The 16,654-nt window shown below is 34.5% G+C and overlaps 1 protein-coding gene across 1 annotated transcript in view; it reads left to right on the top strand.

Annotated features, from left to right (window-relative positions):
* Nucleotides 1-16,654, top strand: part of MBD5 (methyl-CpG binding domain protein 5) — a 124,651-nt gene that overhangs the window by 45,456 nt on the left and 62,541 nt on the right. Inside the window, exon 2 of the mRNA XM_069472915.1 lies at nucleotides 14,284-14,457. The gene's annotated coding sequence lies outside the window, so the exon portion shown is untranslated. The remainder of the gene's footprint in view (nucleotides 1-14,283; nucleotides 14,458-16,654) is intronic.

Genomic DNA, 16,654 nt, shown 5'->3' with positions numbered 1-16,654 from the left:
AAGGACGTATCGGTGCTTTAAAATCCTCATTATCCAAGTTACTGATTCAGTGTGACCCAGTTACTCTTGTGATTCTATTGCTGAACAAGATGGAAAAGATTAACATGAATGTTATTGTCTCGTTTCATGCATTTTACTAAATATAATTTCATTTTTAATTGTTTATAACAAATCTTCCTTTTGTATTTTGTAAGATTAGTGAAGACTTGATAATGTGAAATTTCCCAGGGGCTCTCTGATCCCTGAAGTAGATTGAAGCTGCAAGGAATTTTCTTAGAAAAATAAAATTTATATGATAGTAAGATGTTTGATATTGCCTGATGTATAATAAAACCATGGTTGAAAATATGAAATAGCATGGGATTATTTTCTGTTCATTATTAAGCATTAGTCACATTATACTTGTAAATCACAGCACTTATATTACAATATCCTGGGGTTTTTTTCCAAAAATAATATTGTCTATTGCAGTGTTCATGCTTAAAAGATACAAATTTCCACTGCAGTTGTCTGTTGAAGTGTACGTACTTCAAACGTTAGAATTATCATTGCAGACATATCTTTGGATTTATTTAATTATTTATTGCTAGTAAGAAATAATCCGATAGTCTAAATTTAGTTTATTGAGGGTTTCAGGATTATATTCTTAGAAATTTACTAAATCCCTTTCATTTTCCCTCGTTTTTAGTATAAAAATGTGTAGTTATGTTTTGCAGTTGCCCACTGTGTTTAATAGATGGCTTATACATCAACATCTGTTTTCTGATTCTATTTTGTATATTTTTCTGACAAAAATAATGAATCAATAGCTAGTAATACTGCTTAGCCACGAGCTATATGTATGCTCCCAAACCTTAATGTAACCTATTTCAGAGACTGTGTAGATTATTAGAGACTGGTTTATCAGCTGATTGGTCAGTCTCATTCATCAGTATTCATCTTGAGAACTATAATAATAAAAATTTTAAAACATATCCCCATTGATGTTTAAAAACAAAAAGCTTCAGTAAAGAGCAAACTTTTAAAATGGTACCTATAGTTAGAAATAAAGAAATCTTTATCTTTTCATTCTGCACCTTTCCTTCTGTGTCAGGTTGCCATGGAAATTTCTTCATTAACTTTAGATTGATTTGCCCAGAGATAAAATTGCTTGCATCATTTTATCTTTTAATGTTCCTAAAGCCTCCTAAAGCCAACTTTAGTGTTTTAACCTGTAAGTCATTCCAGATCCCCAGAGTTTCTACCATGCTAAGTATTTTTGAAACTCAAATAAGACACACTGATATGTTCTATGTTAGTATCAAGGTTGCTGTCATGTTTTCATTCTGTACTGGTGCAAAAAATTTTTTTGAGCATTTTTAGTAATCGAAGAAAAACTTTGAATTATAAACTGAAGAATTCTAAGGACATTTACATAATAAAAATAAAGAAACAAAGTCAAATGCTTTTTTAAAAGCCTTTATTTAGTGTTCTAGCCTTTTTTTTGCTATGAAATATCAAAATTTATGCAATGAACATGAAAAAACAGTATTTAATTTGAGTAATTTGACTTCATACACTTCTATGTTACATGTTAAAACTTGTGCTTAAAAAAGTAAATATAGGCCAGGCACAGTAGCTCACGCCTGTAATCCGAGCACTTTGGGAGGCCAAGGCAGGAGGATCGTTTGAGGCCAGGAGTTTGAGACCAGCCTGAGCAACATAGCGATACCTCATCTCTACAAAAAAATTTAAAAATTAGCCAAGCATCATGGCATACACCTGTAGTCCCAGGTACTTTGGGAGGTTAAGGCAGGAGAATAGCTTGAGCCCAGGAGTTCAGGTTACAGTGAGCTATGATAGAGCCACTGCACTCCAGCCTGGCAACAGAGCAAGACCCTGTCTCTAAAAAAATAATAATAAAAAAATTTAAAAATAAAAAAGTAAATATAGTTGACCCTCTGTATCCATGGGTTTCACATCCACAGATTTAAGAAGCTTGGATCAAAAATACTAGGGAAAAAAAATTGCATCTGTACTAAACATATACAGACCTTTTTCTTTATTAACAATGCAGTATAATAACTATTCACATAGCATTTACATTGTATTAGGTATTATAAGTAATCTAGAAGTGATTTAAAGTATACAGGAGGACATACAAATGCCACACCAGTTTATATCAGGGACTTGAGTAGCCACAGATTTTGGTATCCTTGGGAGATCCTGGAACCAAGCCCCCATGGATACCAAGAGATGAGTGTATTCAACTTCTGTATATTGTCTAGAATAAACATAATTTTGTTCTTTCTAAGTACTGTGATTGCTTTGTGCCACCTACATGTAGCCCTGAAGTGGTTTCCAAAAGTTATTACACAGGTTTTGAGGGAACATACCATGTATTATTTCTTTTAGAGCACCTAGACATACAGTAGATGCACGGTATAACTTTTTTGAACTACATGTAATTGTAGTGTCTGAAGATTAAAATACAAAAAAACTTTAAGGCCACCCAAGGAAGAAAAGGTTGGAAATTGATAGTATTTTATGTGAAGAAGAACCCAATTTTACCATATATAGATACTAAAATACTACAGTCTTATGTGTGATATTTAAATGTCACTTAAATGTTTTTACACTCAACATGTTCTTCAACTCACTTTTTTTCCACTTGCCAGTATGTCTTGGAAATTTTTCCATATTACTATAGAACTGTCTCGTATAAGTGTTGTTTTCTCTCTGTAGTATGAATGTTTTATAGTTTATGTATTCATTCCCTAATTAATAGGAATTTAGGTTCTTTTGTATTTTTCTCTCTAATGATCAATGCTACCATGAATATCATTTCACAAAACTCTTTGTACATATATTTGATTATTTCTTCAGACATGGTGAAGAGAGGAATTGTTGTTTCAAAGGATATGCATACTTTAAATTCATATAGTGATAAATTACCTTCCCAAAAGAATATATTTATGACACTAGCTGTTTTCCCACACCTTTGACAAAACTTGATATTAGAAATCTTTTAAAAATGTTTACAAATCTTATGAGTAAAAAGCAATACTTATTACTTTATTTTGCATTTAGGATTGCTACTAAGGATTGAGCGTCATTTCTTATGCTTACTGGTCTTTTTGCATTTTCTATTCTCAGTCTGTCCATATTTACTGTTGATTTTTCTTTGGGGCTTTTGAATCTTTTCCTAATGGTTTGTAGGTATTCTTTATACATTTCAAATATTAATATTTTGACTTTTATAAATTTTGCAAATATCTTCCCCAAGCTATAAATTGAATTTTAAGTGTTTTTTGTGGTTCTTTGGCCAAACAGAAGTTTTACATTTTCATGTTAAATTCACTAAGATTTTCTATTATGGCATTTGCTTTTTGTCTCTTTCAGAAGATCTTCATAAATATGCTACAAATAAACATATTCTTTTATATTTTCTCAATACATTTATATTTTAGTGTGTTTTTTGTTTGTTTTTCAAGTTGTGAATCATCTGGAATGCATTTTTGTGAATTTCATAAGTTATGGAAGTAACTCATTTTTTTTTCAAGTGGATATCCAGTTGCGCCAATATCATTTATTGAATTGGCTATCCATCTTCCACTGATTTAAAATGTCACCTCTATACTGTGGTTTTTCTTCAGATCTTATAAATCTTTCGCCTTTTAAAATGTCGCCTCTATCATGAACTAAATTTGCGTACATATGAGTTTGTGGCCACTCTGTTACACTATTTTCTTATTCCTGAAGCAATACTACAATTTTTAAAATATATTTTACTATTGCATAGGGCAATTTCCCGTTGTTTTTCTATGTTAGTATTATATCCAGCCACCCTCTAGTTACTGTTCTCATTGTTTCTAATAATTTTCCAGTTTGGGTTTTCTAGGTAAATGATCATATTAACTTTAAGTACTGATAATTTTTATCTTTTTATTTCTATTAATTATAACTCATATGAGTTATTTATCTTGCTAAACCTTCAAGACTAATCGAATTCCATATAAACACCTGTGAAGGGACCCATTCCTATCAACTTATTCAAAAAGGTTTATCCTTCCCTATCCATCCCCAACCCAGATTCAGTCCTTCTCCATTTATCCAAGGTGGACTTCATTTTTCCCAATTTCTATAGACACACACACACACACACACACACACATACATATATATAAAGCTTGAGTTATTCCAACCCCCATGTAAGGCTGGAGGAGGTAGGGAAGCCATGGAAAAATAGAACAGCCCATTATGATATTAAACCTTTTAGGACCTAATATAGTATTATTTTTCTTTCCTCTTTATTTATGTGACCATTTAATCAGTTTTTCATTGTGCTTTTCATGGGTCTGTGTTTGTTTCCCCAATATTTTATCTCGTTTATATCAGACTACTTCTCCTGCCTCTTATATACCCAGAGTTCCTTTCCTTCTTCCCCTTGCACTCCTACTGCACATTCTTTAACTTCATGTTTACCTTTATTATAGCTTAGACTGATTCTGTTTTCCATTCTTTAATAACACAGTTGCCATATCTCAAATGTCATTGCCCCTGTCTTTTGCCCACTTAACTCCAAAACTCTGATGTTTTTCTTGTATTTTACAAACTTTATTTACAGAGAAGCTGCAGTAGTGCAAAGAACTGAACACAAACTCGGCAATTGTTGACACTTTGCCACAGTTTCTTTATTATTCTTCCTCTCTGCCCCCTCGGCGTATTGCAAACATTACATGATGTTTTTTTTTTTTTTTTGAGACAGAGTCTCACTCTGTTGCCCAGGCTAGAGTGAGTGCCGTGGCGTCAGCCTAGCTCACAGCAACCTCAAACTCCTGAGCTCAAGCGATCCTCCTGTCTCAGCCTCCCAAGTAGCTGGGACTACAGGCATGCACCACCATGCCCGGCTAATTTTTTTTCTATATATATTTTTTAGCTGTCCATATAATTTCTTTCTATTTTTAGTAGAGATGGGGTCTCGCTCTTGCTCAGGCTGGTCTCGAACTCCTGAGCTCAAATGATCCGCCCACCTCGGCCTCCCAGAGTGCTAGGATTACAGGCGTGAGCCACCGCGCCCGGCCTACATGATGTTTTGTTTTTGCTTTTTCCTTGCCTATACTCAGTAAGCCAGAGGTCCAACTATACCCATATTGCTCTCATGTCTGATAAATTATGTTCCGCTAGATAAGGTCGCACTTTGGATTCTGCCATAAATTCATGATCCCTGACTTCACATTGGCTCTCAATAATGCCTGTATATGAATAACTATTTTTTAAATTTGCAAACATCTTGTTATTTGGAGATTTCATTTTCTTATGGCATTCTATTTTTATGAGAATTTGATCAGATGATATATTCTGTGTGACTTCAGTTATTTAGAATCATTGAGATTTCTTTTATGGCCAACTATTTGTATTTATTTACCAATAATGTATTTAGTGCTTACTATTTGGTGAGCTTACTTGGTACTAGGCACTAAGCACTTCACAAATCTTCATTTATTCAGTTTCTGAACGACACTTTCTGGTAGGTACTATTATTACCTTCATTTTGCAGATAAGGAAACTGAGGGACAGAGAAGTAGCTGGCTCTAAATTCACTCATCAAGTAGGAGCTGGGATTTTAATCCCAGCGGTTTGGATCCACAATTCATGTTCTTAACCAACATACTGCACTAATTCTTCCAGTCTTATATGTTGCTCTTTAAAAATGTGTGTTTATAATTCTTATAGATTTATGTAGTTCCCTGTGTCTTTCTAGTAGATTGAGCATGTTAGTTGTATAGTTCAGATCTTGTATATCTTTATTAATTTATGGCCTATTTGATTTATCAGTTTCTGAGAAATGTTTCTTAACTGTGGGTTGGTCAATTTCTCATTGTAATTCTGTCATTTTAAAATTTTAATTATTTTTAGGATATTGTTATATCTATTTTCATAGTTTTTATGTCTCACTAGTATATTTTCCATTTAATAATTAATAATTTTTATCAATGTTTTTTAAAATAATAAGAGGATAAAATAAAAAATAAGCCCTAGATCCTAAACAGCTTCATCATTTCAACATGGAATTCAGATTCTCAGTCACAAACAGATACAACTTTTGTAACAGCAAGAAGAGTCCGCTTATCCAACACAATCTGAACCTATAGTAGGTTTATTGATTGAAAAGATTTGTTAAAGCAGAGAATCATAAAAATACTTACAAATAAACATTTTCTTTAAACTTATATAAATGTATATTCAATCAATGGTCTTTTTAGATCAAAGCCTTTTATGAGTTTACTGGTTAGTTTGTCTTTACACCAATAATATAACATCAAATATTTTCTTTTTTCTTCTTTTTTTTTTTCTACTTTGGAGATGAACAAGAACTCAAAGACACTTGCACAGTTATCTGAATACAGAATTATTCAAGATTTTTAGGGTTCTTCCCCCCAGGATTCTCTTCTCTGTCATCTCATTCAATCTTATTTTTTAAGAGGTTGGTGTTAAAATTTTGCTTTCAACTTAATTTTCATGGAAATAATCATTCACTTTTTATAATCATATTTCATCAGTTTACAAAATATTTTATTAAATTTCTAAGTTGGACCAACACATATTATTGGCTCAGCTTTGGAAACAACACAACTAATATAGAAAATCATGCAACTGTAAGAGCAGAGGTAAACATTTCATCTTTTCTGAAAAGGAAATGTAGCTTTTATTATTAATTCAGTGATTTATTTAAATGGAGATCCATTAAGAGAATTTTCTCTATTGCTCAAATTAGAGTATGTTCTTCGAGTAAATAAAGGCAAAATCACTGAAAAGTTATTCCACATTTGACAGATGTCATTGTCAGAAAATAACTACATAGGAATGAAATTATGTTTATAAGTTAAGCTATCTGTAGACCAGCCATGCTTATGTTAGAGGTGTCATGGATCTGTGATACTAAAGCTATTTTTAGCTTATGTGCATAGGGAGTTACCCTATACTAGGAAGATTGACATGTTTTTTAAATGCTGTATTTCCTGATATTCCGTAACACAAGTTCTCCACTTCTGTCTGATCAGGCTCTTCCCTGTCTCACGAGTGTCTAATCTCAGTAAACACGTACAAGATTGATTTGAAAAAATTGAAGTCATCTTTATAAATTCTTTCTTGCTTTTCTGGCTTATGTAGAAATGATAGAACTGGAAGGACTGGAAAGAACATCCAGTTCACAGGAGGTTCTTGAAGGTTTTCTGAATGTTGGACGCAACATTTAAACTTTTTAAATATATTAAGTATTTTAAAACTGTAATAAAAATAACGTGCACACTCAACCAAATGTGTTTATACCAAATTGTGACACATTAGAGATCATAAAACAAAAATTCAACTCTGCTAGTTGATATTTTTATGGACTGCTGACTAAAGCTTTCCTGCTAAATTTTATGTAGATATTCAAATTACTTGTGAGTATGTATTTTTATTTTTAAGTTTATAGTTGGCCTTTGTAAAATTTGGGTCTGATGTTATATATATAAATCAAATTGTGCAAACAGAAACTCTGCTGCAGCATACGTATGCCACAGATTTGGGCCATAATCCCAAAAAACAGAATACTGAATATCATAATCCCAAATATGGAAATCCTGAAAGATCAAAACCCCTAAAGTCTAAAATCCTGAAAATCGCAATCCTAAAATATCAAAATCATGAAAATATAATTCTGGAAAAAATATTTTTTTTAATTTTTAAAATTTAGTATTATTTTTTTAGAGACAGGGTCTCACTCTGTTACCCAAACTAGAGTGCAGTGACATGATCATAGCTCACTGCAACCTCGAACTCTTGGGCTCAAGCTATCCTCCCATCTCACCCTCCCAAATAGCTGGGACTACAGTATATAAAACCATGCTCAGTTAATTTTTTTTGTATTTTGTAGAGTGGCATCTCACTATATTGCCCAGGTTGGTCTTGAACTCCTGGCCTCAAGCAATCCTCCTGCCTTGGCCTCCAAAAGTGCTAGGATTACAGGCATGAGCCACTGCACCCAGCCAATTCTGAAAAAAATAATTTTTAAAATTCTTTAAAAAGCATTTATTTACATTTTTAAAGGGGGATTTGTTTGAGAAACACATAAAAACACATCAGAACACTTCATAGGCCACTTTACACAATAAACTAGGCAATAATAATGTACATATTTTTGCAAGTATAACCAACTCAAGTATACTAATGACAGTCGCAAGGGTATAGCAGTTATGAGCAGACAAACTGTATTCCTAAGGAAATAAGTCAAAAAGTTAAATGTATAAACACATATCACTATGGTTGGTAATTGTGTGCACCCTGCTTTATAACTGTGGTCATCTGAAATATCATAACAGACAACCTAAGTCTTTTGATGAGATCAACCAAAAACCTTGATGAGTCACCACTGCATATGCAGTCACCCAATGAGCCAAGATTTCAAGAAATTTTATCTTTCACAAATACAGGTGTACAAAAAGGGCCTCTCTTCATTTATTGAGAAATTTTCAATGTTTTTATGTGCATAAACAAGAATGGAAAAACAAACACCACATGTACTCACCATTAAATTGGTACTAATCAATCAACACCTATGTGCACATATGGAAGTAACATTCATCAGGGATCAGGCAGGTGGGAGGAGGGAAGAGGACACAGGTAAATTCACACCTGATGGGTGCGGTGCACACTGTCTTGGGGATAGATAGGTGTGCTTGTACCTTTGACTCAGGCAGTGCAAAGGCAATTTATGTGACCAAAGCATTTGTACCCCCATAATATTCTGAAATTAAAAAAAAAAAAGAAGAGGGCAAAAAAAAAATTACCTACACACAAAATCAACTTGTGATAATATACTTCCATTGAGTCAAAACTTGCAAAAAATACATAAACAAATCAGAACTATCTAAAAGTCTATACACACTTTATCCCTCCAGTATTGGAAATAATGCAAAAATTAAACACATAACATAGCAAATTAGCGCTATATGTGAAGGGGCAGAAGTCATACATGATTGAATAATTTAGCAGGGAAAATTCTTTGCCTACATTTTCACTTCTGTGATCTTCGAACCACTCGTTGCCCTTGTATTTGGAGAGTGGTTGTAGTCTACAAATTTTGTAAGTGCATGCTATCCATTTGAAAGTCTGGTTATTGCTCGGCCATTGCACTTAAGCAATTTTCTGCTTTTGCAGCACCAATAATAATTAGCTTTTAAACTTTTCTCTTTCACCATTAAGTAGCCTTGTATATTTAACTTACCACAGCCTTTTTGCAAGGGAACAATTTTGCAGATCTCTTCCACTGTGTGATAAGCAACACAGTAAGAAAGAATGATGTTCAGCTTCCCCAGTACCAAATCTGTATTAATCAGGGTTCTTGAGAGACAAAACTAATAGGATATGGATATAGATATGTGAGAGGGGACTTATTAGGGGAATTGGCTCACACAGTTATGGTGGCTGAGAAGTCCTACAGTAGGCCGTCTGCAAGCTGGAGACCCTGGGGTGTAGTGTGGCTCAGTCCAAGTCTGAAGGCTTCGGAAGCAGGAACTCTCATTCTGAAGCCAAAAGCCTCAGAACCCTGAGAGCCATTGGTGTAAATCCTCAAGTCCAAAGGCTACCAAGCCTGGAGTTCTGATATCCAAGGCAACAGAATCAAAGTCTGTCCCAACCCTCAGAGAGAGACCAATTCACATTTGTTCTCTCTGGGCCCCCACCAACATTGAAGGAAGATCTTCCTCAGTTAGTCCACTCAGACTCACACACTAAACTCCTTTGGAAATATCCTCACAGATATACCCAAAATAATGCTTTACCAGGTTTCTAAGTATGCTTTAATCCAGTCAAGGTGACACCTAAAATTAAGTTCACCAGTCCACCCCTTATTAACTCGGCACCTATATGCGTCCCCTTAGACCATACTTAATTTCCAAATAAAGACAAGAACGAGGTAATAGTTCTGCCTAACATGATGCAACTAACATGATGCAACTATTCTGTGTACAACCGAAAATGCACTAAAGCAGAATTCAGTTTTCAAGATTTCAACATTCAGAATTTTAACATTTATGTTTGTAATTTTTGAGATTTTAGACTCTAGAGATTTTGATCTTTCAGGATTTCAGCATTCAGGATTGTAGCATTCAGGATTGTGCCTTTGGGAATTATGAGTGGCACCTGTGTGCCACATTGAGCAAGTACAATCAAGATGTAGGGCCTCTTCCTGCCGTGTATCCTTACCATTCTTCAACAGTTTTGCAGTGGCAAGTTAATGTGATAACATGTATTAAAGAAAATTTCTTGCTTAACTTAGGTTTTGAGTAGTTCTTGCTCATTTTTTGTATTCATGACAAGAAACATTAATAATTATTTAATATAGACATTCAGTTTTGGAAACAAGATTTTCTTTACTCCTTCAAACTTCTAGACTGTTTTAATTGCAGAAATCTTAATATTGCCAAAGTAGCTATTAAAAACACTGTTGCCGTTTTTAATAGCATATCTGTGGTAATCAGAATTGTGTCAAAAATACAGAAATTACTTTATTGATAAAGATGATTTAAAATTGTGATTGTCACGTATTGATTTCATACTTTTTATTAATCAAAATAGCTCATTCTTATTGATGAATTTTAATAAGTAATATTATAATTTGGTCTTATGAAATGAATTTGTACTAACAAATCTTTTTTTGTTTTATATAATGGAGGTTCCATTTAAATTTTATTTGGCAATAAAGACTACTGATAAAATAATTTGAAAACTACTGATCTAGTCCAATCTATTAATTTTAAAAATTAAGAGATTAACACTCAGTTTAAGTGTCTTGGAGATATCAAATTTTCTAATTCTTAGTTCACTGCTTGTCTATGATTTGTTAACTTCATCTCTGAGTTCCTACGATACATCTAGTTCATGCCATGCCATTTAGTATATAATGACATGGTTTGTATGTAGGCATTTGCTTACTTATTCAGCAAGTCATTTCCTGTGTGCCAAGCACTTTTCTAGGCACTGGGGACATCCCCTGAATATGGAACTTGTGCTGAAAATAAAGTAAGAAAAGTAGATTCTATTCAGCCTCCATTCAATTTTGGTTCAATGCACACCTGCAATTAGCCATCGTGTGTGTGTTTGTGTACTACTGGATGATTTTAACTTATTTTTAACAAGAACTGTTCTATCTATGGTTATATTTTAGGCGAGTAAAAAAAATAAATTTTCATAGTATTTGGAAAGGTAAAAAAATGAGTAATTCAACATAAAGCACATGATTTGCATAGCATGTGTCTGATAATATGTTTGTAACCCACAAACACAAAGGTAATAGAACAAGGAGTGTGTGTATGAGCATGGGTAGTGCTGTCACATACATGTAGGATGAGAGGGGAATGAACAAGTAACTCTAGGCAGGAGGAAAAAGGGTTGCTTTAGGAAAGTGGGAGAATCTGTCTATGCCGAGGAAACAGCACACGAATAGGCATAGAGTTGTGAACACATTGTTCAGGCATTTCTAAGAAAGTTTAGTGCAGCAGAATACTCTGGTGTCCTGGGAGGAGTGATAAGGAGGCGTTTTTAGGAATCATTAGATGATTGAGAATGGAAATAATAGAATGTAAGGACTTCTTATTTTACGCCCTAGGTATTCCTCATGTTCTACCTTATTTCTATTCCTAAGTGTTAAGTTCTTTCAGAACAGGGACTATATTTTGTATTTCTCTATCTTATGGTGACTAGCTCAGTGCTAAACATGGCAAAGGGCTCAGTATATGCTTAATGATTGTGTCCATCATTCACTCAACAAACATTGGTGGCTCCAACATATGCAAGGTTCTGTTCTTCGTGCTGTGGGAAATTAAAATACAATGTGATACAAAGCCAGCCTTCGAATAGCTATTGAACCCAAAGCAAAAAATAGCCGGGATTTTTGTCTGTTATGGTAACTACTATATACCATGTGTTCGCAGAGTTTACATTTTTGTAAGAGGAGACAGACCAGACAATAATAGAAAAAATAGTAAAACATATGGTAAATAGTGATAAATACTAAGGAGGAAAAAAGTAGGAAAAGTGGATATAAATTATCAGAGAGAGAAAGAGAATGTAAAATTACTTAATTTCTCTTGTCTCAGTTTCCTCAACTCTAGAACAGAAAAAATAAGGGTACCTGCCTTATAGGGTTGCAAAGAGGATGAAATGAGTTAATATATGTATATAGTAATATAAAGCGTCCAGTGCAGTTCCTAGAAGATGGTAAGATAATGTTAGTTATTATTTATACATTTGGCTAAAATAACGTTAGCACCATCGTCATCTTATTCTCGTCACTTAGGAACTTCTTTTATTAGGAGATACACTTTTCAGTAGTTTTAAACTACTTTATCTAAGGCAAATACTCCCTCACCCATGTCTTGCTCCTTTTGGCTTCTGCTTCTAATGCACTCACATCTAATATTCCTCTCTTATTGAAGTGAATCATTATTATTTGATAATACTTTTTCTAGAAAATGTTTGCTTATCTAGATGTCCAGTCATCATTTCTATTTCAGGCATCAGGCAGGCATCCACATCTTCCTGCAGAAAATATTCATTAATACTTTATCACTTATCACATCTCAAGGTTAAAAGGTCTGACAAAATGAGACCTTTATGTTTGCTTACCAGCTAAAAACGAGTCCAGTATCGGAAATGTTATTAACAGACAGAAATGTAAAATCTTCAATATTAATCTTTTGGAACTGAGATCATTTGCAGGGATTAGGTGAAGTTTCAGGTCTCCTACTAACCTTTCTTTGCCTATCTAGCACTTCTGTGCATCCCTAGATGAATCCTGCCCACCCTAGCCACCAGTCCTTGAAAACTAGAGGAACTCTAACTTTATGTTTACTTAGCACTGCATTCTTGGCCCTATCATAACTGCTATCATTCAACATCATAATCACCTATTTACCTGACTTCCCAACTCTCCAGCCCTCCACTCCCCAGGCAGTCAGCTCCTTGAGATGGGGACTGTGTTCTCGCCATGTTTGGATCCCGGTATTTATCACAGTGCCTCACACATAGTTGGTGCCCAATAAGCACTTAAAACCTTAAGTATAGTGCCTGGAGTACTTTTCGTATATCAGGACTATAGAAATGTCATTTAACCTTGGTTCAGTCCCTAGTTGCTTCTTTGTCTCTCCTGGCTGCTTTCTGAGGACCAGCGCTGCTCAAGTGTGCTGCCACTGTCCTATACATTCCCTCGTCCTCTGGCGCAAAATCATTTTCTAGTTTGTGTAGTAACAATGTAGTCAGGGGAAGGTGGCACCCAAAAAGCAAACAAACAAACAAGGGAACAAACAGCAGCCTGGCTTCAGGAATACCCCGCGCAGTGACTGTGGTCCAGTTTGTGGTCCGTAGCACTGCCATGTCAAAAACTTGATTTTGCTATTTCTTTCAAGAGTGATGGGCTTCTGGGGTCTAACACAGACCATCTGTATTTACAAGAACTTAATTTATATACCAGGTGAGCTATTTATTTATTTGTGTGTGTGTGTGTGTTTATTGATTTTCAGTAACTGAGATACTTGTACCTGTTATCCAAGTCATTAACTTAAGGATATCAGAGCACCTGTGAAATCCGTCAAGTAATCAGAAGGTTGTCCAGTGGCCATGGAAACAGAAAAAAATAAGTTAGACTGTACCAAGGATTATTTTACCCAGGCTGAGGAAGAACCTTGTCACACAACAGAGTACAGCAGTATCTCCCTGATGACTAGGAGAAAATAGAGTAAGGGGTCATAGGTCTCAAGAATACCTTTGAATGACCTTATAAAATGTTTTCCTAATTTGCTAAAAGAAAAAAAGTTTTCAAATCAGTGGCATTTTGTATGTTCTTAATTATGAATAATTGTACAATTTGGTTCCACAATTCTTTGATCCCAGGATGAGCTCCTGAGATAATGACAATGCAATATTGCCAATGATGGTACTAAGAAACAAAGACAGACAGAGGATTGAAATCGGATAGGGGTTCTCTGTACACTTTACCTCCTCTAATTTAGGAATCATCACAATCTCAGGGTCAATTCAATTTCATTAAGAAAGTTACCTGTGTGTTTATGGTTTTAGCCAACTTACTGGTACTTCTACACGTGCCAATAATGCACGATGATCTACTGAAAGTTCATCCTCCACTCTTTTGAAGAAACTATGAAATGTAGAATAAATTGTCATTAAAAAAGTAAGTTGTACCTCTTGTCAATGGCTACAGTGAGTCCTTCGACCTTTATCTCAAGATCCTTTCTGTTCCAGATTTTGGGAACCCAAATGCCTACAGAGGCCAGGCTGGTGGGAAAGAAGCCGGAAGCCACTGCAGTGAGCCGGAGAGCCGAACCCTTTCTGGAGGAGCAGCCACTGCTCCGTTCCAGATAATTGTTGCAAGGCAGGAATGTTGACCTAGTGTTACCACATTGTCCAGTTTCTCAGGTAAAGCAGGAAATCAACATTTTTATGTGCAATCTTTTGATTTAAATATTGTCAGTTAATCTGCTTGTATCATTATTCTTATACCATGTATACGCCAAACACATATGCAGATAAGATTGGGCCCAAAGTCCTGCTGTTTATAATTGGTCTTATATTTTGTTTATCTGTATATTAGAGACTTTATGTTCTACAGTTTTTGCTTTTCTTCAGTACATCTCTAACATACTCTATACCTCATTGTGTGATATTGAAACTCCCTTCCTCTCCAACCTGAGTACGTTGTGTGTGTATTTTCTTTGGCTGCTACATTTTCTCTGCCAACCTCAGCATTCCAGTGAGTAGTTATCGAATGGTAAATGGAGTGTCCTTGAGATACTTTTCCTGTGATGCCACTAAATATCTGTGTGGGTATCATTACTTGTTTCATTCCTAATGTGTGAGCTGGATAAATACAGTACAAGTGCTTTTTGGGCTCCCCTTTCTAAAACCTACACAATCTTCTTCCTCTTGTTTCTTGAGAGACCTTATTAGATACTTTATTAGACTATAGTTACTCTTTTACATTTAATTATGTTTGTTGGAGAAATTGATTGGACTTAAGTGTTCCTAGATATTTATCCATATTCAGAGACAGTGTCTGTGGGTGGGTTTCTTCAATGGCTGAGGAGCTATTCTATTTTTACTTTAAGAGTAACCTTGATTTTCAAGGTAACTGGGGGAACATTATATTATATTATCTCTGTTTGGTACTGATGACTCCAAGTAGGAACTTGCCGTCCACTTCCAAATGAATTGAAGAGTGCTAAACATTCTTATAGTAAAAGAGTATATAAATATTAGCTATTTTGATATATTACATAGCCCCAAATAGATGTAATTTACAATTAATTTAATCTCACAGTATAATTTTTGGAAAAAATTTTGTCTGCTGTGTCCTGAGTAGCCAAAATGCTAGCAATGCAAGGATAAGATGTGAAAATTACCCCCTAAACTTACTTAGCATACTCTAAAATAGATTATGTAGGTGCAGACAAGTATTTCTTAAATCTATAGTCCCTGTGAGAAACTTCATCATCATACTACAGAACAGTAAAAAAATAACAAACTATGCTGAGGGCTAGTATACAGAAATAAATCATAAATAATTTTTCTTTCAGAATTATAGTGAGTTTATCAATTAGTTCATAGATGTTCTGGTGTTACCTATTTCTATTTGTTAAAACAATTCTCTAAATTTTTTTAGGATATGTATTTGAGAGCTGGTGATTTTTCACTTTTTGGCTTTTAAGAAAGGAGATGTTTTATAGTAAGCATTTTCTACATATGCATACAGACCCTCACTTACCACTTCCTTATATTTTTAAAGGCACAAAGGGAGGTTTTAACTTGAAGTTTTCTGTCTCAATTGCTTTTTCTTTGTAATCATGTCGGATGGCAAGGGCAAAAAGAAATCTCAGTTGTGTGTAATAATTTGTATGAAGGAAAAGAACTGGATATTATAAGGTAGAATTACAAAAGAGACCTAATTTAGACTTGAAAAGTCAAATAAAGGTTGGGGAAACTAGGGAAGGCCCCTCTGAGAAAGTGGCATTTAAACTGAGAGAAGTAGGAGCTAGTGTAGTGAAGAACAAGAGATGGGGATGGGAGATGGTATTTCAAGCAGAAAAGTAGGAATGACAGCTGGAGCCATTTTAAAACCAGTCTAAGGGACAGCCTCAATTTTTCTGTCTAGTATTTAGATCATCCAGGTTAATGCAGTGTTCTTTCTGACTCTCCATATCTTTTTCTTCACTTGACTAAAACAGAAAGAAATAATAGCATATTACTGGGCACAATGGTTGTGATTATTTCCAATAAAAAGTTTCCCTAATGCTTTTAAGGATCAGGGAAACATTTATTAGCCTTTCTTTAGGTATAACACTTAATTTTTTGGAAGTAATATTTTTCCTGATTACAGAGCCAATACATGTTTATTTTAGAAAATTTGAAAATACAGAAAAACAATGAAGAAAATGTGTTCCTACTACAAGAGAATATATAGTAGTTACTGGGAGGATGGTGGTGTTCTAGTCCTATGTCTACATAAATAGTAGCATTTTTATAAGTTAAGGGCCAAGTGCAGTGACTTAAGCCTGTGATCCTAGCACTTTGGGAGGCCAAGGCAGGAGGATCACTTGAAACCAAGACAAGAGTTCAA

This window comes from Eulemur rufifrons, chromosome 1 (genome assembly GCF_041146395.1).
Source record: "Eulemur rufifrons isolate Redbay chromosome 1, OSU_ERuf_1, whole genome shotgun sequence".
Lineage (NCBI taxonomy): Eukaryota > Metazoa > Chordata > Mammalia > Primates > Lemuridae > Eulemur > Eulemur rufifrons.
Note: the sequence above shows the minus strand (reverse complement) of the source record. Positions and strands in the feature narration are given on the sequence as shown.